The sequence below is a fragment of the Harmonia axyridis genome, chromosome 6 (assembly GCF_914767665.1).
Source record: "Harmonia axyridis chromosome 6, icHarAxyr1.1, whole genome shotgun sequence".
NCBI classification, from domain to species: domain Eukaryota; kingdom Metazoa; phylum Arthropoda; class Insecta; order Coleoptera; family Coccinellidae; genus Harmonia; species Harmonia axyridis.
In genome coordinates, this window is record NC_059506.1 from 38,261,305 (window position 1) to 38,287,427 (window position 26,123).

General features: G+C 36.7%; 1 protein-coding gene across 2 annotated transcripts in view; it reads right to left on the reverse strand.

The window, feature by feature from the left end:
• The window catches only part of LOC123681900 (cGMP-dependent protein kinase, isozyme 2 forms cD4/T1/T3A/T3B), a 132,056-nt gene that overhangs the window by 75,178 nt on the left and 30,755 nt on the right, over positions 1-26,123 (reverse strand). The window lies entirely within an intron of this gene.

Here is a 26,123-nt window from a genome sequence, read left to right on the forward strand (position 1 = left end):
AAGATGATCCATTTCCTTACAATGTATCCCAACATCGCCACCCGCCGATATCGAAATATTCATAAACGGACGTTCCACGAGCTTCTCGGCCGGCGATCTGACGTTCGTTATAAATTCTCGACCACCGACTCCGCAAGTTCTGCCAATTTAATTTTATAACCCTTCTTTCCCGTCGTCCTGCCAACATAAATAAATGAAAATCGGAAAATTATGCCATTTTAACGGCAGAACGGAACCTTCAGCGTAATCAGTTCATTTGAAATTCTCATCTGGAGGAGATTTACAAACACGATAATCTACGCCAGATCGCAAGAGGATTTCGTGATTTGATGCTTCATAATCAGCGTGATCTCTGCGATATCCTGACATGAATTCATTATTTTCTTCTGCAATACTGAAAACATCGAGATATTGAAGGTATATGACGCTACATTTGCTGTTCTTTGGAAAATGGATATAAACGAATTTTGTCTATTGCTAAAACACTGTTTTTTACGTGAAAAATATTGGACAAGCCAAGCAATGATTTTATAAATGTTATTCAGACTCTGCACCATAGACGACAACGGTTAAAAGGTAATACGCTGAATTCAAACGAGGTAGAAGAACCACTGAGGATCCTGAACATCTACAAAGTCCAAGAAATGGTTTTGAGCGATCGTAAATTGAAATAGCTTAAGATAATACAGGAGTTGAAGGTATCAGAAGGCAGTTTGCACCATTTTGTATGAAAATTTGTCCGTGAGAAAGCTAGCTCAAACGCACTTCAGAAATGTTTAAGACACGTTCGATCTGTACATAACCCTTTTATGTGTCAGTGTTCTGTCACATGCTTTAGATTAGATTAGACTAAATGCAGGTTTCAAATGGCTGAACGCAGGATTCCAGAACTGATAGCGATTTGACCTTTTTCCATATTGGCAAGTCTAACAACGTCCATGGGTGCTTTGGCTATCTCCTCGTGGCGATTTAGAACTAGTTTGCTTAGAGGTAAAGAAGACATTCGCACAGCATGTGTTCAGCTCTGCAGTCTTCAAAACTCATCATCTGACAGGTCGTTGCAGTTCATAAGGCACTTAAAGCTTTCTGTTCCACAATAATTTTAATCTCAGCTTTCGGAGCTGCATGACTTTTTCAAACAGGACAGAGAAAATCCTTAGAATCTTCTCGCGAGTACAATTGTATGCATCCAGAGGAATAGTGCTCTTTCTAAGCCTGAGGCAGGGATCAGATCCAACCCTTTTCACAAATTTATCGTCTTGTGCATTGCCTTCAATGCCACTACTGCTTGGCATCCATAGTAGAGACATTTTATTTCCTCTACACAGATCATTGGTTTTTGGTATTACTTCCACCTGCATTGCTTGTGTTTTGGTAATATTCAGTTAATAAGAGATGTTACGTGCTATCAATTCTTTTCTACGGAATGGAAGCCTGGACGTTGAAGAAGATCAATACCAGAAGGATAGAAACATTTGAGGTGTTGATGTACCGTAGAATACTAAGAGTATGGTGGACAGATAGAATGTGACGATTTTGCGAAGAATGAAGTACTGACGCGAACTGCAATACCTGGGACATATTATGAGGGGAGATAGACACCAGTTGCTACAGCTTATTGTCCAGGGAAAGATAATGGGCAAAAGATCAATAGGAAGAAGAAGAAACTCATGGTTGAAGAACTTGAAAGAATGGTACAATTGCAACAAATGCTAATTGTTTAGATCTGCAGTATCGAAAATGGGCATAGCTTTGATGATAGCGAATACGGCACCTGAAGAAGAAGAAGTTAACAATTCTTCAGAAGCCATAAGGGTGTTCTTTTCCAAATCCACAGAAAGATTCAGGTTCAGAGGGCGTTATCTCTGATGCCCATTATTGTTAATTCTTCAGCTAGATGCTTTATGGTATTACCGTCATATGAAAAGACTATTTTATGCCGATGTTAGCCACTCGACAAGTGACATAGGCAGTTTCGCCCAAGGCAGAATTCCCCATCTCAACAAAATCATCCTCACTCCAATTAAAACGCAATACCTCATCTCTCTTTCCCGAAAAAAACCCACGCCACCGCAAGAAACTGGGTCCATCTGTCTGTACCGGTATACAGCAAAGAGGGCCGATATTTTCCGATAGTATTTTATTGACTGTATCGACGTTAGATACCGATATTTATTGCGCGGGTTTTTGTCGCGCTATATATATATATATATTGGCAAAGAACCTAACCCGACGAGAAATGAAATATGCAGTTTGTGCATCTGGGACTTCTTGTACGTGTCTCATGGATGTTAAGAAAATTGCGGCATCTGTAATGGACTCGCGAGAGAGGTATGAGGTATGTTCTGCGTACGGGATCGCGTCGATAAAACATGAAGGTTCGATGTTTTACATCCGTCAAGTTATTCCAGGATCGGGAGGTTCGTAAATCTAGGGATTTAGTTACGGGCTTTGGCAACGCAGGGTATTACGACCTTGTTTGGCCTTTTTGTTGGTTGATCTACGTACATTTTGATTTATCAGTTGGGGGCCTTAGAGTAATAAACATAGATAGAGGGAGTATACTTACGCAATTTTTATATATCCCCAACATGGTTAGATTTCATTGCCGGATTGTGATATATTTTCAAATCCACAATTTTACTATATCGTTATGAATGTATATTATATTGAATGAAATATATTTATTTGAGTGATTCCCGATTGAATATGTAACTTTGAATAATTGTAATCCGATATTTTTCCTAATTGTCGAATTTATAATGAGCAGAATATTTATTATTTTCTGTATCTACCTGTTGAAATCTAAGGTTTGGCAACTTTTGCTCACCTAGTGTCATCGGTTGTTTCACGTCGTTTGGCGCGCTTGAAGTTTGTTTTCTGAATTTCTGATATATTTAGGTATTCATTTCAATATATTTTGAGTTAATATGAAACGTTGATTCACTATGGGACATAAAAAGTGCGTTCTTTGTGGAGAAACTCGAGAATTGAGTGAAATATCGTATCACTGATATGTTTTCATTTCCGCGCGCTTCATGTCAAATGTGATAGTTCATGTTGGGGACAAAATTTGCTTACTGAAAATGACATATGCTCTCTCTATCTATTACTCTGAGGTTACGGGCATTGGCAAAGCAGGGTATTACGATCTTGTTTGGCCTTTTGTTGGTAGATCTACGTACTTTGATTGTTCAGTCGAAGCTAAAATTTTCATGATGCTGTCTGTATTGAACGAGAAGATTAGGAGAAAAAGGACGTTCCAACACATATCAAGCCAGCGTTTGGCTTGCACAGTATTTTTTCCAGTGAAAAGACACTTAATCGAGGTGTTACCCTTAGACATTATTCCATTGGCATTTCTTCAGAAACTGCTGATGATACTCATTAACAACAGTGGAGGAATTAAAAGACAATAACACTGTTGTCATTGAACACTCTCTCCATTCCAGACATCCCTAATTCTCCAAAAAAATTGGTTTTGAACCATCGAGCCGATATTCTAAATTAAACTCCACAATATGTGTAAAAAATCCGGCTCGAAGGACCAAAATACTCAACAACTATCCATTCAGCCTAAGTCGGCTCTGCGTCTATCCATCCAGATTTCCGAAATCCTTCACCGCGCATATCTAACCGCAACGTCGCCAATCTCATCCGCCAAACCACAGAATTCCGCGAATCGCACACATGAAAGGCTTTCCGGAGGGCACGGTTGGCCTCAGCAATATCGGAATCCGATCCGAAATCAGCGTATTCTATGTTCCGCACCCGAATTTCGGCCCGCATGGGTCGGATAAGATCTGGACATGGACCACCATGCGAATTTAGTACTTAACTTAATGCGAGCGGCAAATAAAACGATACCGTGTCCGAAGGTGTTGTAAATTACGAGCCGTACGTGAGGGGGGGGCGAATGTAAGGTCGGAGGGAACGAAACGATAATTAATGGCGTCTATGCCACTTCGTTAATTTTGTCGGATACGGTGGTTTTTTAGGCTTTTTTTGATACCGTGATGACTTATGGGTTAAGTTCGTTTTTCGGCTTTGCGTTTTCGTGTTGGTAGCTTGTTCGGGGATTTAATCGGAGTTGTGAAAGAGATAGGGATTCACGGCTTGGCTTGATTTTCAAGCTACTTGATTTTTAGAAGTTTTATTGTGGAGTATCACATCAATTAAAAAATATTTATTGAACTTATTGTATAAAAGAACCGAATATATCAACATTTTTGATATAGAAACGTAAATTGAATCACTATAAATTATAACAAAATAGAAAATAATAAAAAAAAAAAAGTTTCTTAATATCGAGAAACCTCCAGGCTTTGTTTGATTTCATAATTTTCTATCCAGGATTTAAGACCTATGAGGCATCTTATAGATTTGTCGTCTAACCTATTTCGGGTTTTTGTAACTGTAAGAGCAGCTCTGGAAAATCGTCTTTCAACAGGAGCTGAAGATGCTGGCCTTGACAAACAATCCTTGGCCATTTTGGCCATGTTTGGAAAGATATTTCTGAAACTGACAAAATCTACCAATATATTTCATAGAAATGTAAGAAAACTACCAATAAAGTCACACTGACGAATGCTTCGGTCTCTCGGCGCTCGAGGAATCCCCTTATTTATTCTAAGCGCGCACGAGATTTCAGAAATATATGCCGTGCGATGCGTGCATATCAAGCTCAAGTAATATCAAGTAGCTTGATATCAAGTCAAGCAATAAATATCTAAAATCAAGTCAAGTCATGCTCGAGTATGTAATTTTTCACGAGCTTGATTTTTAAGTCAAGTAAGTTGGTTAAAATGTCAAGCTACTTGGCTTGATGAATCCCTAGAAAGAGATGAGGCGGTCGTTGTACCTGACGATGATTTGCGAGCACGGTGTAAAAAAAAACGTCGATGGAACATAGAAAAACACAATACTAAGATTAATAGATAGAGTCATTTTTTGAATTCTTGTGGAACAATTATGATTTTATCTATATCAGTTCAATTATGGGTTTCGAGAATTATCATTCAACTTTAGATTGAATTGATTTGATTTCTTATCATCTATGATTTGTTGGATTCATCTCCGTGATGAATGATAGAAATGATCTAAACTTGCATTTTGAAGATACCAACTTCCTCTTCTGATGTCGGTAACGATACCCACTTTATGTGAGGCAACAAGATCCAGAATTAGGATGACCCTTCAATTTTACGTTTTGAACACTTAGAAATTCACTTGTTCAAGCCGAATTGTCATAATAAAGAATGAATTTTCTGCGCAATGTTTTTTCTAATTTCTACTAACATTTAGGTAAACAAATAGTTGTGTACCACTAAGAATTGACTGTATTATGTTCCTGTATTGGCACAGTAGCCACATGTTTGATCATTAAGAAGAAACCAGTAACCATTTGCTTCCAAATGCTGTCAACGTCGCTTTTGCCGTTTAGTCATCAGGGTTGCCAATTACCGAAATAACTTAGCCTAGCCCAACCTTCGCATTGGTTAACGTCACTTTGACAGACGTTATGTCAGCTGTCGACCATAGAATGAGGTTGGATTGAAATTAATATCAAATGTATTTCTGCATTCGAAAAAAGTTCCAAATTATAATTTTTCCATGAAATTCTAAGATATCGTTAATCAAAAATCGCAAACTAAAGAATTAACTGTACGTTTGGGATTATCAACTGGAAATAAACGTGATGTAAAATTGCAATAATGAGAGTGCATTGGAATTAAATTACATGCTTTTCATTCGTAGAGGAAAACAAATCAGATCAATTAATCAAGAATTAATTCAAACAAGAGACAGATAACATAAGTGCCATATGTTCTAGCAGAACAGAACAGCTGGGACCACTAGTTAAAAATATAAATTCAACAACTGATCAGCCAAAGGACAGAAATTCAGCTGGTATAATCAGAGCCTTAAAACCAGCTTGGGATTCAATATGAGTTCCTTAATTCATTCATGAGGCTCGATTGTGAAGGAGGCGTAGCGACATCTAACAAATAGAGAACGTACCAGCGAATTACTCGTGTTAGAACTTCATCAAAAAGCCTTACTCCAAAGCAGGAATCTGCTAAGTGAGAGAGTGATATTTCCTACTTCAACTAGATGTTCACGGCATCTGAAATGAATTAGAGATGTGGGAGTAGATCATAGACCTATAATATAATGTTATTAAAGGTCTATGGTGGGAGTCGATTCAATTCGAAACGTCTAATAATAATTGTACGAAATTTATTGGAAGAGGAAATAGCTTTGAATGATATTTATGTACGATTTCAAGGAAATCGACGAAATAATACGAGAAACATAGTGCCGAATTAAAATTCTTGACGGAACAGAACGTCAAATTACTAAAAATAGCCTTTCAACCAGATAATTCCATTCTCCAACATTCTCGATTTATCAATAACCCCGATTGAATTGAATCTTATCAAAACTTTCAGAATAATTTTCACTCCAATATCAAAACTGATAATTAGAAAACGTTTCAATTCTCCTCGAGGTTATTTATACTCGACGCAGTGGCGTACCCAGACAGACCCTTAGGGGGAGATGAAGAAAAAAATTCAAATTTTCCTTCTTATGAAGAAGTTTTCCAAAGAAGTTTGCTGACTCATAATAAGATTGTGATATACAGGGTGGCCATTTGAAAACGAAACAGACGAGATTACAGACGAAATAAAGTTTTTCGATAGAAATGCTCGGACAGGTCGATTTCTGTTTCGAGGGGGACAACTTAAGATGTAGGTTACGGACGCATAGCGCTTCAACCCTTGCTACTACAACCCTCACCCCCAAATTTTGAATAGGGAAGATGGGGTGAGTGATACCTCATTTGAAAGGTATTTTTATACTGATTTCAGCACAGTAATTGTTTTTTCATTTTATGCATTAGTTCTCGAAATATTCTTAACTAAGTATTTGAAAATGAAGTGGTGTTTTCATGGCACTTGTAGTGTTTTGTGAAAAATCGACATTTTGAGCTTCAAAACAACCATGACTGTGGCTTCCTTCCTAACTAACTAACGCATGAATATTTCGAGAACTAATGCATAAAATGAAAAAACAATTACTCTGCTGAAATCAGTATAAAAATACCTCTAAATTGAGGTATCACTCACCACATCTTCCCTATTCAAAAATTGGGGGTGGGGGTTGTAGCAGCAAGGGTTGAAGCGCTATGCGTCCGTAACCTACATCTTAAGTTGTCCCCCTCGAAACAGAAATCGACCTGTCCGAGCATTTCTATCGAAAAACTTTATTTCGTCTGTAATCTCGTCTGTTTCGTTTTCAAATGGCCACCCTGTAAAAGTTTGTTACATACACTGTGTCCGAAAAGTATGGAACAAATTCATTTTTAGCTAAACAGACCATTTTAAGTAATAATCCTGAAACACGTCGATTTTTTATTTTAATTTACCGTATTTTAAAATAATAATCTAATATACAGGGTGAATTACTTTCGAGTAATGACGTCACCGTCATTTTTTTCAATGGAACACTCCCATTTCGTCTCAATTTTCCGATTACTCTAGCTGAGCTGATTACAAAAATGTATCTCATGTTGATTCCAATTGGTACAGGGTGGACAAAAATACAATAGTTTTGTGTGTGCTCATAAAGTAACGCGTTACATTCTTTATTAGTTAAATTAACAATATTATCAAAAATACTTATTGTATAGTGGCAATTGGTTTGAATGTAACATCCTGTAGTTTGTTACATTTTTAGATTAATAAAAATGAGCTCCTTCCAAACATGTTTGGTACTTGTGGTCTAGCAGACAGAATATGAAAGAAATTATTTCTTATTTTTATACATTTTTATTAATATAAAAATGTAACCAACTGCAGGGTGTTACATTCAAACCAATTGCCGCTAGACAATAAGTATTTCTGAAACTATTGTTAATTTAACTAATAAAGAATGTTACGCGTTACTTTATGAGCACACACAAAACTATTGTATTTTTGTCCACCCTGTACCAATTGGAATCAACATGAGATACATTTTTGTAATCAGCTCAGCTAGAGTAATCAGAAAATTGGGGTGCCATTCAAAAAAAATGACGGTGACGTCATTACTCGTAAGTAATTCACCCTGTATATTAGATTATTATTTTAGAATACGGTACGGTTCAATGGTCTGTTCAGCTAAAAGTGTATTGTATAAGATTGTTACATATAATGGATATTCCTCCTGGATATATCCCCCTTATCCCCCCCCCCCTGTGGGGTACGCCACTGACTCGACGAGATATCTCGTCAAGTCCATCGTTGTAACATCGCATGTAAAACCAGATAGAGCAACTGAAGTCCATAACCTCCATTTAGGGAAACATCGGTCCTCAAATTTTCCAATTTGTATGCAATTATCTCCCGATATCCATTTATTAAAAAAAAAAAATTGCTCGGACCGGTGGCTTGTATACCCTGCCTGCCCCCCCCTCGTGCGCCGTTATGCGGTCAAATGAATGTATTTAAATGTGGTATGTAGATTGCAAATCGCGGAATTATAAAGTGGTAGATAAGACGGTCGGCAAATACTTTCAGAAGTATTTATTTATCTCGGGTATTTGCATAATGATATTGTCCTATTCTTTTTATTGTGTACATAGATGACCTACCGGATGATATCCAGAATGAAATACCAACCATGATAAAGAAACCTGAAGTTGGTATTAACACCTACTTGTATGCAGATGATACCAATATCCTCATAACTTCCAAAAATGTTGATTTAGTTACCTATAATCTGAAAGAAACAATGTCAAAAGTTGCAGTCTGGTGTGATATGAGCGATCTCAAATTGAATACGAAAAAAACCAACGTTATGTATTTCTGCAGCACAAGATCGAACACAACTTTTCCAAGGAATATCAACATCAGTGACACGGAAGTTGAAATAAGCTCAAATGTAAAGTTCTTAGGAATCACAATTGATAGGAATCTCAACTGGAAATCTCATTGTGGACAACTAATTTCTAGATTGAACTCTGTATGTTATACATTGAGGGCTGTAAGGAACCAAGTCAGCAATAATATTATCAAGACCATTTATTACGCCAACTTCCAGTCATTACTTACATATGGGATAATTTTTTGGGGCTCCAGTTCACAAGCTGAACAAGTTTTTATAACACAGAAGCTAGCAATCAGGACCATGTTCAATATGAAATTTCGAACATCTTGCAGAGGAACTTTTACAAGAAACAATATTCTCACTGTACCAGGACTATATATTTACAGAAGCCTACTTTTCTTTCGAAAAAATATCAACTATTTTCAAAGATTTAAAAATCAGAATAACACAAGAAGAATGAATGAGTACTTTTTCCCAGGTCATAAATTAACGCTAACTGAAAGGAGCACGACTTATATGTGCATTACATTATATAACTTTTTACCTAAGAGTATCAGGAATTTGACAGAATATAACACGTTTCGTAAAAGAATATATGCCCTTATTACTGATTCAGAACCTTATGACTTACAAGAATTCAAGGAAGCATGCCAAAGATCTCATTAACTTTCAAATCAATATTCAAATCTGTTTGACTTATTTTCATTTTGTTGTCATGTAGATAATAATTCTGAAATAAATATTTTTGTTGTTGTTGTTGTTGTTGTTATTTCGCCTAGTTGCATAGGCTTGGACGTAAACGGAATTTGATGAGCGTTCCTCGAACAGCTCAATTCCAACAGCTGGAAACCATGAAAATGACATCTAGGTCGGTTTCAAGGTCAGGTGATAAATTGTCTGACGGTGTCAGCTCAGGGGTTGTTTGTGGCCGTCGACATAAGCGTTATAGTATAAATTTTCATTCATCAATACAACATTTTTCGAAAACTTCAAAATATCGTACATCGAAGAATAATAACAAAATTAAGATACACTGATGTTTACTTGGGATAGATTAGGATAGATAATCTCTATAATATTGGTGTATACAACTTTGCTTCCGCCGTTTTGCAATAGATGGCTGTAGCGGTAAGTGGTAGTCGAAATAAATAGATCGTAGATGTCATATAATAAGCTTAGGTATTTGTGAACATAACGCCATCGAAATATTAGTCGATTTGTGACTGCATCATAAAGTTATTCTCGATTGAACATGTCAGCTTATGAGCCAAATTTTAGTCATTTGCGGGAGGTGTTAATTTTCTGCAGAATTTCTGCAACTGAGGCTCATCGAATGCTCTCAAATACCTATGGTGAGGGCGCTATTAACGAAAGGACGTGCCGAGAGTGGTTTCAACGCTTCAAGAACGGTGATTTTGACGACGAAGACCAGCATGGCGGTGAAAGAGAGAAGTTTTTCGAAGATGCAGAATTGGAGGCATACTTGATCGAGACTCTTGTCGAACGCAACAAGAATTGGCAGGATCATTGGGAGTGACGCAACAAGACATTTCAAAACGCCTAGAAGTTATGGGAATGATTCAGAAACATGGAAATTTGGTACCACACGAGTTGAAGTCGAGATATGTTGAACGGCGTTTGTTTGCTTGTGAACACCCGCTTGCAAGGTAAAGACGGAAGAAATTTTTGCATCGCATTGTGACTAAGGAGAAAATGGGTTCATAATGATAATTCCAAGCTCAAAAAATCATAAGGATATCCCGGTCATGCTTCCACGTCGACGGTCAAACCGAATATTCACGGTTCCATTTTCATGCTCAGTATTTGGTGGGACCAGCTCGGCGAAGTATATTATGAGTTGTTAAAACCGAGTGAAACAATCACAGGCGATTGTTATCGAATGCAATTAATGCGTTTGAGCCGAGCATTGAAAGAAAAACGGCCGCAATAGAACGAGAGACATGATAAAGTTATTTCACAGCATGACAATGCTCGACCCCATGTTGCGAGAGTGGCCAAGACCGAGGCCAAGACACACTTGGAAACGTTAAAATGGAAAGTCCTACCCTACCCGCCGTATTTTCCAGACGTTGCTCCCTTGGAATATCACTCGTTTCGATCAATGGCACACGGCCTGGCTAATCAGCACTTCCGGTCATATGAAGAAGTAAAAAATTGTATCGATTCGTGGATTGCTTCAAAAAATGACCAGTTTTTTCAACGCGAGATTCGTACGCTGGATGGATAATACCTTTAATCATAAATGTATAACTAGTTTTTTACAATAATGCCTCGAATTTCGGGAAAAAACGGCGGAAGCAAAGTTGCACGCCTATGTAAATGATATGGTCACTTTTTTGGCGGCGCTGAATGTTGAATAAATAACAATTTTTCTGAATTGTAAGGCACATATGACATGTTAACGGATCGTTCCTGTAAAATCCAGAATCTCAGCAGCAATGCATCTCCGCTTATTTTCGAATCCATATATCATTGCTACCTTACCCGCATCTCGCCTTCAGTATGCATTTCCCCAAATTAAAAGAACCTTCTCTGCCCCACTCATAACTCTGTCGGCAGATAAAATCGGACACCTTAATGTTCCACAAACATTCCAATCTGCCCAAATGAAGTTATAAGATATTTTTCTTCCTTGTTTTGCGTTCGCGCCAGGTCGATTACAGGTTTCGTCCTTTCGGGGTTCAACTGCGATAATAAGAGATACAGATCGACAGCTTTATGATCGCTATTAGCGATGGTTTGCACTCGGGCAAATTATCTAGAGTTGTTTAGGGGGATTATAACTCAACGCGGTGAAAGAACGGCCGCTGAGGCAGGCTGAGCTGACACCGGCAGATAATTTATCTCAGATTCGGAGAAAGTGGACGTGGCAACGATGTCAGTTGCGTTTTTGAGATTTTTGCTGTTGGAATAGAGCTCAGAGTATTAAACATAGATAGAGGGAGCATATGTCATTTTCAGTGAGCAAATTTTGTCTCCAACATAAACTTTCAAATTTGACAGGAAGCGCGCTGAAATGAAATCATATCAGTGATACGATATTTCACTCAATTCGCGAGTTTCTCCACAAAAAACGTACTTCTCATGTCCCATAGTGAATCAACGTTTCATATTAACTCAAAATATATTGAAATAAATACCTAAATATATCAGAAATTCAGGAAACAAACTTCAAGCGTGCCAAACGACGTAAAACAACCGATGACACTAGGAGAGCAAAAGTTGTCAAACCTTGGATTTCAGCAGGTAGATACAGAAAATAATAAATATTCTGCTTATTATAAATTCGACAATAAGGAAAAATATCCGATTCCAAATATTTAAATCTGCATATTTAATCGGGAATCACTCAAATAAATATATTTCATTTAATATAATATACATTCATAACGATATAGTAAAATTGTTGATTTGAAAATATATCACAATTCGACAACGTAACCTAACCATGTTGGGGACATGTCAAAATTGTGTATACTTCCTCTATCTATGTTTATTACTCTATGGGATAGATTAGCGTCATATTGTGTTACAACTCAGCTGATGAGGAAAATGAAAGTGTAATTTTTTTTAAGTGAAAGTGGCAATTATAAAAAAAAATTTAATATAATTGGGGATAAGATTCGTTCACTCAATAGAACTGCGAAGCAACGTCCAGTCTTCAAATAAATATGAATGCAAGAAAAAAATCAATTATCTTGTGAACTACTCGAAACTTATTTCCAGGAAAACATTCCAAAAATAAGATAAAAAAAATTATATCATCGAAGATAATAATCACTATACCACAAATTGCAAATCATTCAGCAATTAGATCGTTGCTGCATGTGAAAGAAAGGAGTGGCAGCGGCGCAGCAAGAAGGTCGTCTCAAAAATTCGCCTTCGGAAAATCCAACAATTTTTTTTCTCCGAATGTTGTCTGAAATACGTCTCGACCACAGAGGTCCTTGACTCGAACCATCATGACTGACGTACACTCTAGATCTATTTCTATAGTTCCCAGGAAAATCAACACAATTGATTTCCTTGGCAGACGGAAAGCGGTCGTGCGAAAATGCAGCTGTTTTTCTTGGAACGCGGTGAAAGGGTCTAAACACTTGGATTCATTCATTTCATGGCAAGCTTCGACTAATGAGTCACGATTGGCAATTTCTAATACATATCAATTATAATTGTCTCTCGAATTCACATCAGGAGTTGTCTCTGACATTTCACTTTTCTCTATTTCAGAACTTTTTTTTTTTTGGTTGTGTAGTATACTGCTCCCAAACTGTTACTTTTCCTGGAATTTTTGGAGGTCAATGGTCAACCAGTTTTAGACTATTGTACATTGGGGTGCTATCTGTTGGACGCCTATATTGATTTATGCTACAAAAACACCCTGAATAAATGTTGAAAAGTCCGAAATTTTTGTGAGTTTTCGAGTAATTTTTATTATAAGCTATATACAGGGTAAGTCTTCGACTGGTACATATATTTTAACAGTAGATAGTAGGTTGAAAGGAACACCTTTTTCCTTCACCATTTTTTCCTATTCAGCCTAGATGAAAAGATATAGCCATTTTAGATTTCCATAATGAACTAATGCAATAATAAAAAAGTCAAGCTGTACACACCCTGTATCTCGAAAACAAACCGTTGCGGGCCATGTTTATAGGACTTTTTTTCTTAAAATGATCCGAAGAATCTGCCATTTTCGTTTTTACCCCAAATTACCTCAATATTGTTTTTTCATTCAATTATAGGAGTAATCATGATTATTATGTTATCATCGATGGCTCTGTTGATTTGTTCATGTTTTGCTCAATTTCGCTTGTTTTTTTGTCTTCCATATTATAAGGATTTTTCCATAGTTTTCTATTTTTTGGATGTATCAATTTTATGTTTAAGTTATTAAATCAGGGTTTGAGTGGCAGAACAGAGGCATCATCGAATGCCATCTGAACTTTGCCCTGGTGTTGTTTCGCTTTTCTGTTCAGTTGTAACAAATTTAAATCAAGTCCTATCATTATTATTATTAAATTAAGGAATACTCTGTATAGTTGTCGAGAAATTAACATTCTCAAATTTAATCCTTCCGCTATGAGGTTTCAGTGCTAGTTTATTAATATCAATAAGATCTATCTGCAATCGTTCAAGGAAAAGAAAATTTTCAATTTTTCCTGAACTTTTCTCGAAAAATATAATAAAATTTGCACGAAATTTGGTACTTTGTATATTTACGTTTCTTTATTGATAAAATCACAGGAGTTCATCTGTAAGAACGTTGCTGTGTAGTCATAAGTTTCTTATAAGTTTTTTTTTTGTGTTTTTATTCATTGTATTTTTATTTTAGGTCTCTGGAAGTCCGGAAAAAATTATGCTTACATATTTGGACCACGTGTGTTTGTGCACTTTTTTTTGGAGACACAAAAAACCGCCTTTGAGTTTATATGGTACAACCACGAGAACGGATGCTGGACAGGCTCAACCGCCATCTGGACCGGTAGATCCCAGCAAATAAAGGTAACCATTGACGCATACTGTCGACGTAGAAAAATTCGAACAATCTTTTCGTCGGAACGTTCCGAGAGATCTGAAGTGTAGATGGCGGCGCGAACGAACAACGCCTATCATATTAAAATGAAAAAAAAAAAAAAAATTGAAAATTTTTAACCGGCGAGTTCTGTGTTCCAATAGCGACGTTCCGAAAATCTGAGTGTCCCTAAAAAAAGTTGCGGAACCCGTCGGTCCGGATAAGATACGAGAACACGTCTGGATCTTAATCTGGTACAAATTATGCCAATTAAAATAACTGGGTTTGTTTGGCGAGGGAGCGGATAGCCACCGTTTAAAGTTTGTCCTTTTTTTTAATGGCTGCGCGAAAAAGGTCATATTTCGAATTTATTTACGCTTTTGGTTCGAACGACGGCTTTTTTTCTTGTATTTTAAGTTCTCCAGACACCTGGGAGAATTCTGTGAACGGAAGCGACATCTGGTTGTGGAATTTTGAAATTCGTTCTTAGAATACTTCAATTAAATCGAAAGGTATTCGTTGAACGTCAGGGCTAGGACCTAACCAGTAGAAACATATTCCTTCGAAAGTGATACATGTACAGGGTGTCCCAAATTCGATGCTCACTGAAAGCATCTCGAGAACTAAAAGACTCGGCTGGCTCGGATGTAGTCCAATCTGGACGTCCAATTTTCGATGACTTTTTCCAACATTTGTGGCCGTATATCGGCAATAACACGGCGAATGTTGTCTTCCAAATGGTCAAGGGTTTGTGGCTTATCCGCATAGACCAATGGCTTTACATATCCCTACAGAAAGTAGTCTAGCGGTGTTAAATCACAAGATCTTGGAGACCAATTCACAGGTCCAAAACGTGAAATTAGGCGGTCACCAAACGTGTCTTTCAATAAATCGATTGTGGCACGAGCTGTGTGACATGTTGCGCCGTCTTGTTGGAACCACAGCTCCTGGATAATGGTTGTTCAATTCAGGAATAAAAAAGTTAGTAATCATGGATCTAGACCAATCACAATTGACTGTAACGTTCTGGCCATCATCGTTTTTGAAGAAGTACGGACCAATGATTCCACCAGCATATAAAGCGCACCAAACAGTCAGTTTTTCTGGATGTAACGATGTTTCGACATACACTTGAGCATTAGATTCACTCCAAATGCGGCAGTTTTGTTTGTTGACGTAGCCATTCAACCAGAAGTGCGTTTCATCGCTAAACAAAATAAAATGGACGTAGTGCGCAATACATATTCCGCACAGAACCATTATTTTCGAAATAAAATTGCACTATTTGCAGGCGTTGTTCAGGAGTGAGTCTATTCATGATGAATTGCCAAACCAAACTGAGAATTAATCACTTGACAGCTGTCAAATCTGTCGCCATCTTGAACAGTCATGCCAACTTAAAGTTATATACCTAGAAAAAAAACACCCGTTATTTCGAAAATATAGATCGGGGGTCCTTGAAGATTTTTTCTCTAAGTTTTATAGAGATGCTTTCAGTGAACATCGAATTTAGAACTCCCTGTGCATGTATCTTTTTTGAAGGTGGCTTTGTTGACGAATAAAGTCGAATTTCCAAGATGTTTTTACTGGTTAAGGCCTAGCCTTAATGAGTGGAGTGTTTTCGCAAGATAAAACCCTAACCTCGAATCTAACATGCCATGACCGAGGTATAGCGCTGGATGTTGGCAAACCTGGAAACGGACAACCGTGAGAAACTGTGAGCCTTGTTAGAGCTCGTAGAGCGATAAGTCTCGAAGAATTCTAATCGAGGAAACAGGAATCGATGTAGCCATTACATTAGAATTTCAATTATTTGATTTCATTTATGTCAACTACGATACGGTATGTCGTGGCTGGTTAGATGGATGTTTTCACAGATATAGTTTTCATGTGAAACGGTCGAGTTGAGCAGGTTGAGATGTGAAAAGAATGCGGAAAAATCTGTGGAGATTTATTAGCCAATTTCTGCAGTATATGGGAATCTATATAGGAGGTTTTTAGTAGCAGATTTAAAGTAGACGGGGTATTACAGTGTTCAGAGCTAGCTAGCCAGGTTATTTGATTAAATTGGATTCAATGTAGATATCGATTGTCTAAAAAGCAATAGTTTAGAACTGTTAGAAGTTTGAGCTGTTGTTCTTTACCCTGCTCAATAATTTCTAACTAGATTGTTTATCAAATTGGCAAATCTGGCATCATCCATAGGAGGCTCCATAAGTATTTAGAACTAGCTTGATGAGAGGTGAGCTTCCTAAGCTGCCAAGTTTTTGATGTCGTCTTTGCACAATCTGCAAAAATCATCAGACAACAGGACCATACGATACAGAAGGTACTTAAAATGAAGCTAAGCAACCCTTCACTTAATGAGTCCCAGGACTTAATTGTAAAAAACCCATCTCAAAAATTCAACTTAATTCGTCAAACAGTCTCCTTCAAGAATGATAAATGTACTCCAATAGGCTTCAAACTCAGCAATCACTTCTTTATTAGAGCCAAATTCCTTTTCTTGGAGCATCTTTTAACCATTGTTGTCGCTGGAGCAGAGCCTAAATAACACTCATCAAGCCTGTTCAACGCTCAGAAGCTCAGCCCTTGGCAGCAACATAAGCTTCTTACTACCAGACAAAAATTTTCACGAATTTTACTTCTTAGGTGTATTCCTCTAGATCTCTTATACTTGAGCACATATTGTTCAACTACTTGTCAAGCAGTAGCTTCGAACAAAAACGAACAACTTCAAACCAGTCTTGAGCTACTCGTATTCATCAGATCTCTACAACTGAATCTTGAGTGAAACAAAGAAGAGATCTCCTCTATTACACAAATATTGTGCAATCCAACAACCGAAGCCAAGCAGGAATGCTCTCTCAAGATCTCGATCGTAACCATAAAACCACCAGGAGTTCTGGGTAGTCAGAGTGCATGACGCACGTAGACGATTCTCAGAAAACGGTAGGTAACTATAGATTGTTTCTCGATTTATCATCCAGACTCGTCTTCTCTGGCTACCACAACCTCCATAATTGCCTAATCTGCTCAAGAACGCAGTTAGGGTTAGTTGACCCGGCTAACTTTCTACGTAACGCGTTTTCCATATAGATAAGATAAACATAGATAGAGGGAGCATATTTCATTTTCAATAAGCAAATTTTGTCCCCAATATAAACTATCAAATTTGACATGGAGCTCGAGGAAATGAAAACATATCAGTGATACGATATTTCACTCAATTCGCGAGTTTCTCCACAAAGAACGGACGTCTTCTTAGTGAATAAATCTTTTATATTAACTCAGAATATATTGTCTGAATACCTAAACATATCGGAAATTCAGAAACAAACTTCAAGCGCGTCAAACGACGTGAAACAACCGATGACACTAGGAGAGCAAAAGTTGCCAAACCTTGGATTTCAGCAGGTAGATACAGAAAATAATGAATATTTTGCTTATTATAAATTCGACAATTAGGAAAAATATCGGGTTTCAAGCATTCAAATTTGCATATTTAATCGGGAATCACCCAAATAAATATACCTACATATTTTGGAAATGCGATTAATTGAAGATATCTGGGATCGGAGGCGTGGCCTGGACAACAAATGGATCTCTCTGTGATTAATTAGGTTTTGTGAACCCATGATAGTTTCTATGGTCATAGAAGTATTGTAGAAAATCAAAACGTCAAACAGTTCAGTTAGAAATAGATCAATTATGCAATTGTAATTCAAGACCGATATTTTATCGTATAAATATAGACTGATTGGAATAAGATGGGAATATGGTAGATTCAAGTTTATTAAGTTCAAGTGAGAATTACGTAATATGAAAACAACGACTCCTGCAATGAACATCATGGAATTTATCAAGAACGGCTAACAAATTACCAGGACAAATAGAAATTTCATTTTCAAAGGAATAAGATGTTCCATAAAGATTTAATTCATTGGAAATGTTTAGAAATGGGGAAAATAAGCAGAATAATATTTTGGTATTCAGAACGGTGAGCATATTTCACACAATTTCTTATTGTCTGTTCATTTGTCTGTAATTAGGAGTCTCTGTCATTTCTAATACTGATAAGGTTTTTTTGGGCGATTTCAACATTTTTTTCATTGATTTGAATGAAGTGATATACCAACTAATTACTGAAAAGTCAAAAGTGATATTCACGAGGTTTCGCTATGAACAATTGTATTAACTACAGTTATAATTAATTTTTCTAAATAATTTTGGCGATGAATAAATCGAAATTTCTTGATGTTCAGGAAATTGACGCTGTTGCAGTTATTTCATATTTATTCCATATTTTTAACAAGATGAAAATGCGTTTACTCAAAGATATCGGGGATTGGAGGCGTGGCCTAGACAACAAATAGCTCTATGTGATTTATCAGTTTTGTGAACTCTTGATATTTTCTATGGCCATAGAAGTATTGTAGAAAATCGAAACGTCACACAGTTCAGTTAGAAATAGATCAATAATTATGCAATTGTAATTCAATACCGATAATTTATCGTATAAATATATAGAAACAGATTGATTGGAATAAGATGGGCATATGGCAGATTCAAGTTAATTAAGTTCAAGTGAGAATTACGAGAATTACGTAAATATGAAAAACGACGACTCCTGTGATGACCTTCATGGAATAAATCAAGAACGGCTGACAAAATACCAGGACAGATAGAAATTTCATTTTCGAAGAAATAAGATGTTCCATAAAGATTTAATTTATTGGAAATGTTTGTAAATGAGGAAAATGAGCGAGAATAATATATTCGGTATTCAAAACGGTGAGCATAGTTAATTTATTGTCTGTTCATTTGTCTGGGATTAGCAGTCTGTCATTCTTGAACTGATAGAGTTTTTTTTGGACGATTTCATTTTTTTCATTGATTGGAATGAATTAATTTTCCAACTAATTACTGCGAAATCAAAAGTTATATTTCTAGTATATCATTTTCAATGAATACCAATTTACGAGATATATAATTGTATTAACTACGTTTATAATCAATGTTTCTGAATAATTTTGGTAATTAATACCTAAATCGAAATTTCCTGATGTTTAGAAAATTGAGATTTAAGCTGCACTCTTTCAAGATTCTCCCGATGCACTGTTACCATGGCAATAATCTAAATTTTCGTATCTACAAACGCGAGATAATCTGATTGTTATCGAAGTGATCGTTTATTTTCGTACGTTCTATTTCTAGCTGGCGATTCTGTTGAACGTTGTTTCACGGTTATTTCCAAGATATTATGATTAATAGATCAAGTTGTAGGTATTCGCCTCTCGGAACCGAAGTTTAAACAATTCACGGATACGTACAATGGCAAATATCCTAGAAAACACCTCTCGGCATATCGGGCAATTTTCCAAGGTATCAATTTGGCGAGAGGAAATAACCTGCGGGTGCTTTCACATCTGTATAAAATGGGATTGTTAGAGAACAGACCTTATATACAGGGTGGCCATTTGAAAACGAAACAGACGAGATTACAGACGAAATAATGTTTTTCGATAGAAATGCTAGGACAGGTCGATTTCTGTTTCGAGGGGGACAACTTAAGATGTAGGTTACGGACGCATAGCGCTTCAACCCTTGCTACTACAACCCCCACCCCCAAATTTTGAATAGGGAAGATGGGGTGAGTGATACCTCATTTGAAAGGTATTTTTATACTGATTTCAGCACAGTAATTGTTTTTTCATTTTATGCATTAGTTCTCGAAATATTCATGCGTTATTTAGTTAGGAAGGAAGCCACAGTCATGGTTGTTTTGAAGCTCAAAATGTCGATTTTTCACAAAACACTACAAGTGCCATGAAAACACCACTTCATTTTCAAATACTTAGTTGAGAATATTTCGAGAACTAATGCATAAAATGAAAAAACAATTACTGTGCTGAAATCAGTATGAAAATACCTTTCAAATGAGGTATCACTCACCCCATCTTCCCTATTCAAAATTTGGGGGTGAGGGTTGTAGCAGCAAGGGTTGAAGCGCTATGCGTCCGTAACCTACATCTTAAGTTGTCCCCCTCGAAACAGAAATCGACCTATCCGAGCATTTCTATCGAAAAACTTTATTTCGTCTGTAATCTCGTCTGTTTCGTTTTCAAATGGCCACCCTGTATTTAATAAGAGGAACGGAAATCGCCTTGTAACTGATGCATTTGTTTTGATGCCAACATTCGTCACTCTTTGTCTGACGGGATGCTATAGCAGTAGCGTAATACAAGTTGATTAATTTCGAAATTATCAATTCATGCTCAAAAATAGTTTACAATGTGATTGATTCATTAAAATTCTTTCGTGTTTCAAAAGGGTCAATGTTTTTGTCAGTTTAATGATTTAGCTATTGTGAAGTTATGAAAAAAGGATTCCTGATAAAGCATTCAACAATCGAATCAGGATTCTCCACGCCTATGGCTCGCACACACAATCGGCTAGCTCGATTGTGATTGGCGACACTGAACTGCCATCTCTCTTGTATTCGGGATCGAGTACAAATGTTTACTTTCCGTTCTTTTTATCTATATTCTGAGGAACAAACGGACCCCGTGGTTTTATTTTTTTTTTAAGGCGCCAAGAGCGGAATTTCCATCGAATTTATGGAACGTTTAAAAGTAGATTAACGACCACGTCCAAGCGCACTCTAGTGTGCAATGAGCCTTAATTAAATTCGATATGTGATAATTGTGCGGATTGCGTAACGGATAAAAGTGGAAGACAATTAGGTAGAGTTTGTTTTGATGTCTCTATTCGAGATGCCGAAGGTGTACCAGACTGTGGATTTTTAATGCGCTATTTTGTACGTTCGAAAAAAAGGTTAATCTGAACTAGCGTTCTTTTTTCTTTGGAATCGAGTGAGAATTTATTCGAATGAAGCATGGGTTTTTCGCTAATAGAATACAAATGGTGGAATTAAAGGAATGTACTGAAAAAATTGGAGCGCTGCTGATATATTAGATTTCTTATTTGCGGTTTGTGTATATCAAGGCGAAAAACCATTCAACAGAATCATTCACAGTATCATTCAAGAACACAGTTCAAGTAATTGATCTGTGTTCTTGATGCATCGAAAAAAATTTATTCGAATAAGGTATTGTGAAAATATATTTAGTTCTGTTGAATTAGTTAGTAAATCACTCAGAGTAATAAATATAGATAGAGCGAGCATATGTCATTTTCTCGAAGTAAATTTTGTCTCCAACATGAACTATCAAATTTGAAATGAGGCGCGCGGAAATGAAAACATATTAGTGATACGATATTTCACTCAATTCGCGAGTTTCTCCACAAAGAACTCACTTCTTATTCAACGTTTCATATTAACTCAAAGGATATTTAGATAAATACCTGAATATATCAGAAATTCAGAAAACAAACTTCAAGCGCGCCAAACGACGTGAAACAATCGATGACACTAGAAGAGCAAATGTTGGCAAACCTTGGATTTCAGCGCGTAGATGCAGAAAATAATAGATATTATGCTAGTTATAAATTCGACAATTAGTGAAAATATCGGCTTCCAAATATTTGAACTTGCATATTCAATCGGAAATCACTCAAATAAATATATTTCATCCAATATATTATACATTCCTAAATGATATAGTAAATTTGTTGATTTGAAAATAAATTACAATCCGACAACCTAACCTAACCATATTAGGGACATGTAAAAATTGCGTATACTTCTGTGTTATATCTACTCAATGTTTCACAATACTGTCGTTAGAATCAAATTTGTTTTTTTACAACTGTAAACAGTTATATGTATAAAACTCATAGTTATTTTCAGAGTTTATACAATTTATTATGTATTTAATTTATTATGATGAATAAACTCATATCTACCTATCTATCAATACTACTTTTATAAATTATTATGATCTTCGTTATGTACATACTAAACGCTTTCGTTGGAAAATCCAGCTATTATCGAATTCAGTATTTCGAATCGATCAAAATTACGAGGAAACAAAAAACTATGGGACATAAAACGATGGGAAATAACGCAGAATCCAGGAAGGATTCATCAATCCCCATAAAAATACTAGAAACTATAAATTGATCAATTGTATTCCGGAGAAAGTACAATGCGACAAACACTTGTGTATACCTCCGCATATTTCCAACTTTCAGAGAATTCCTACCGCCGCGGCGAACAGTTCGTTAGATAACCTAGCGGCAATTATTACGAGGCGTATAAATTAAATACGACAAAGGAGACAAACCCGTCATCGTTGAAAATCGCTGTTAAAGACGCGGGTATAAATTTCCGATCATGTACCCACAACGATTCTACGTTGCGTCCGACTGGAATACCATATCTACAATTCCAGACGGGAAAGTTATTAATGTCGTTGTTTACCAGCCTCCGCGAATTTATGGGGACAAATTTCAATTGGATATAGCCGCGGACGTTTAGATTATTTTCGAGCGTGTGTGCGTTCGGCATGACCAAGATATGACAGACTCTCGTTTAAACCGTGTCAACGACGAAAACAATGTCGGCGGGTTTTTCCAATGGGAATGATTTAGTTTTCAAATGGGTATAATGGCAACACTGCGTATTATTTTTTGACATTTCTTATGTCAATTGTTTTCAGTAGGTTAGGCCCATGGAGTAATAAACATAGATTGTGGGAGTATACGCAATTTTTACATGTCCACAACATGGTTAGATTACGTTGTCGGATTGTGATATATTTTCAAATCCACAACTTCACCATATCGTTGTGAATGTATATTATATTGAATGAAATATATTTATTTGAGTGATTTCCGATTAAATATGCATATTTGAATATTTGAAATCCGATATTTTTCATAATTGTCTAATTTATAATTAGCAGAATATTTATTATTTTCTGTATCTACCTGCTGAAATCCAAGGTTTGGCAACTTTTGCTCTCCTAGTGTCATCGGTTGTTTCATGTCGTTTGGCGCGCTTGAAGTTTGTTTTCTGAATTTCTGATATATTTAAGTATTTGTTTCATTATATTTTGAGTTGAGATGAAACGTTGATTCACTATGGCACATAAGAAGTGCGTTCTTTGTGGTGAAACTCGTGAATTGATATTTGTGATACATGTGACATTGTTCCTGGGCAGTGGCCACTTTTTGCACCAGAACTTTTTTTTTTTGAAGGACCACTGGTAAAGAAAAGTTCTGGTAGAAAAAAACGGACACTGTTTAGAAAAAATATCACCCTGTAGATTTGTATTCGAAATTGGCATATCACATGATGAAAAATTTGATAATTTGAATATCTATGCCAATTTCAAGTTGAATATTTCCGCTCGAGTAGTTTCCAGACGGACGGACAGAATCGAATTCCATTCGTCATAAGTGATACCCCGTGTGAAACCAGCCTAAGAATTTTGATTTGCATTAGTCTCGGTCGTATTCCGTCGAGGAAAACTGTTGTCGTCCCAGTCCCGGTTACACAACGCGTACAACAATAGTAAAATGCATCGTCAAATGCTGCGATTGTACAAACATGCACCGCTTTCAATTGGAGTCACGTAAAACGGAAGTGTCCAATTAAATGGTCTGGATTGAACGTGAGTCCTCATGAATGAGCTCGTCTGCTGTGAACGGTTTCACTTTCGCGGATCGTAGTCGCCGTTGGTAGGGTTCCAAAGCCCGCTCGAAAAGGTGCACAACAGTCAACACATTAGCGATCCAGTTTGCACAACACGGCTCGATATGAATCTTGTCGTTTGCTGATCTGGCCGAATGTTACGAATGAATTTTTGAATTCGGTTTTTTTTTTGTACCTATGGCATTTTCGAGTATTGATAACTTCAAAATAATTTATTGATGTTTTCATTATCTATTTTTTCAATGAAACGTAACTTGGAGAGGAGTCTGTTTTATTAATGTGAATATTGTATTTACATGTTGATGTTCATTTTTCTTTTCGTATATACAGGGTTAGAACTACAGGGATATCGAAAACCGATAGAGATACAGGGTTGCTCAAATTACAAAAAAGTTGCGTTATTTAGGGATTAGTTAGTGTTATTAATAGATTCGAAATATCTCCAATGGTTCCCGAGATATCTTGAAAAAACTGGAAATCGAGATTTTCTTTTTTTCTGTATAACTCATTTCTTGATGTTGAGCTTGACTTGAAATTATCTCAAATCCGAGTCAAATAATAGTTAGGTACTTAGTACCTGACTTGACTTTAAAAATTACTACTTGACTTGAACTTGAGTTGATTTCAAGTCAAGCTGTGAATCTCTAGATGTAAATATGGGAAAAAAACATTTTTATTGTTTTTTTTATCCAGTTTGTTTACGAGGAGAACACCGTTATCTCTAGGAAAATACCGGCCGTGTTCCCCATACATACTTAATCCTCTCAGAATCCTTGATGCCTCGCCGACACGTCGATCATCGCGCGTAAACACGATTGTTCTAACCCGCGCGCGAACAAAAAGTCCGCCGGTCGCGATAAAGAGCGACTTTTCCGACGCATGAATAATTCAAAAACGCAATAAAAACGGCCGCGCCGGCCCGTAACTCACCCGTTAAAACGAACGCCTGTCAATTAACTCCTCTCGCTTATTCGGATAATTGGATTTTTGTCTCCGATTGAACTCGGACGACTCGGGTGTAGGTATCGTGAACGCGCCGTAATCGTCTTATCCGGCTCGAAGGACCAGTTCGGGATCGGATTCTCTGGGATCGTTTGCATGTCGGCCGGGCTTAACCGGGCTCCGTTTCGTTTTTTGGGTAAGTCGAGACGGTGCTTGACGTCGGATTTGGGATTTGGAGAGATTGAGGTCGTGTAGGAACTTTATTCGGGGTTTGAAGGATCAATGGAGGATTTGAATTGACAGCCGGAGGCTGTAAATATTGTTTTATTCGATTTAACGAGAAAAAACAGGAAGATTTGAGCACTTGTTTCAGAGACGCGGTAGTCAATTTTTTTTCTGATGGACGCCATACTGGTTCTCCTTATGAGGTGATAGAAACAAAATTACGAATTCAACAATGTATCACACTCTACAAAAATATCGAGTCTATAGGTACTCAAATTTGAAGAGTTTTTATGTGAAATCATCACTGGACTATAACGTCTCTGAAACAATGAAAAACAGAAATAATCTGAAGTAATCATTAGAATCTCTATATTGGATAATGGCTACAAACCGAATTTCGTGAAGTTATCTCCAAAACAAATGAGTTATACAGAAAAAATAAAATCTCGATTTTCAGTTTTTATTAGATATCTCGGGAACCAATGGAGATATTTTGGATCTGTTAACACCAACACACTTTTCTCTGAATAACGTATTTTTTTTGTAAATCAAGCCACCCTGTATTTCTAACGGTTTTCGATATCCCTGTAAATAGTTCTTACCCTGTATATGCGTCAATAGTAACCTTGGAAAATATAACTGTATATTTGGTATATATGTGATCTCCAAGGGTGCGATTGGCGCATAAATGTACGAACGCTTCAGTCTATACGTCTGTGCCTCTCCCTCAGTTTTTTCGATATTAAGCTTGATTTTTTGTACGAATCGAATATGCGGTTTTGAAATTAACGAAAAAACAAATTTCGAACGGTCATATTTACGGAACCCCTAGTCAGATTCTGTCCATCAATGAACCCATTCGTGGTATTCAAGATCCAATTCTATTCTGCAAAATTTCAACTTCTCGATTTTTCAGTGATATACAAA